The 941-nt window shown below is 40.7% G+C and overlaps 1 non-coding gene across 1 annotated transcript; it reads right to left on the bottom strand.

Annotated features, from left to right (window-relative positions):
• Positions 1 to 437: 437 nt before the first annotated feature.
• Positions 438 to 544, bottom strand: LOC129512262 (U6 spliceosomal RNA). The gene has a single exon (XR_008665000.1). It is a non-coding gene; the product is annotated as a U6 spliceosomal RNA (small nuclear RNA).
• Positions 545 to 941: the final 397 nt, after the last annotated feature.

The following is a 941-nucleotide window of genomic DNA, read 5'->3' as shown; positions in this document are numbered from 1 at the left end:
CAGAAAACAGAAGGAACTTTGCATTTAGAAACTTGCATGCCGGGGATCCCTGGGTGGCACAGCGGTTTGGCGCCTGCCTTTGGCCCAGGGCGCGATCCTGGAGACCCGGGATCGAATCCCATGTCAGGCTCCCGGTGCATGGAGCCTGCTTCTCCCTCTGCCTGTGACTCTGCCTCTCTCTCTCTCTCTCTGTCTGTGTGACTAACATAAGTAAATAAAAATTTAAAAAAAAAGAAACTTGTATGCCACTAGTGTCCATGGTGTTATATGTGTCCATGTTATATGGATGTGACATTTTAAGCAGCACAAAGACACTACAGATGATATAATAACTGACTTGATTTAGCAGACTAAAATTCCAATGCTACAAGGCAATGTATTCTCAGTTATTTCAGATACATACATAATTTTAATTTATTTTATTTATTTATTTATTTTTAAATATGGAACGCTACACGAATTTGCGTGTCATCCTTGCGCAGGGGCCATGCTAATCTTCTCTGTATCGTTCCAATTTTAGTATATGTGCTGCCGAAGCGAGCACTACATACATAATTTTAAAAATCACATGTAATAGGGCACATTTAACAGGGCAGCCCGGGTGGTTCAGCAGTTTGAGGTCGCCTTCAGCCCAGGGCCTAATCCTGGAGACCCGGGATTCAGTCCCACATCGGGTTCCCTGCATGGAGCCTGCTTCTCCCTCTGCCTGTGTCTCTGCCTCTCTCTCTCTCTCTCTGTGTGTCTCAAATAAAAAATAAATAAATAAATAAATAAATAAATCTTAAAAAATCACATGTAACTGACAAGTACACACACTATAATTTATTTACTTATACACAAATTTACTTAATTATATTTGGATACAGTCAAAGAAGCTTTTTCTAACCATAAATGCTGCCCTACAATTACTAACAGACTTCTTCTGGAAGTGACTTTCGATG

This window comes from Nyctereutes procyonoides, unplaced genomic scaffold, assembly GCF_905146905.1.
Source record: "Nyctereutes procyonoides isolate TBG_1078 unplaced genomic scaffold, NYPRO_anot_genome, whole genome shotgun sequence".
Classification (NCBI taxonomy): Eukaryota; Metazoa; Chordata; class Mammalia; order Carnivora; family Canidae; genus Nyctereutes; species Nyctereutes procyonoides.
The sequence above is the reverse complement of the archived record's forward strand: the minus strand, read 5'-3'. Positions and strand labels throughout refer to the sequence as shown.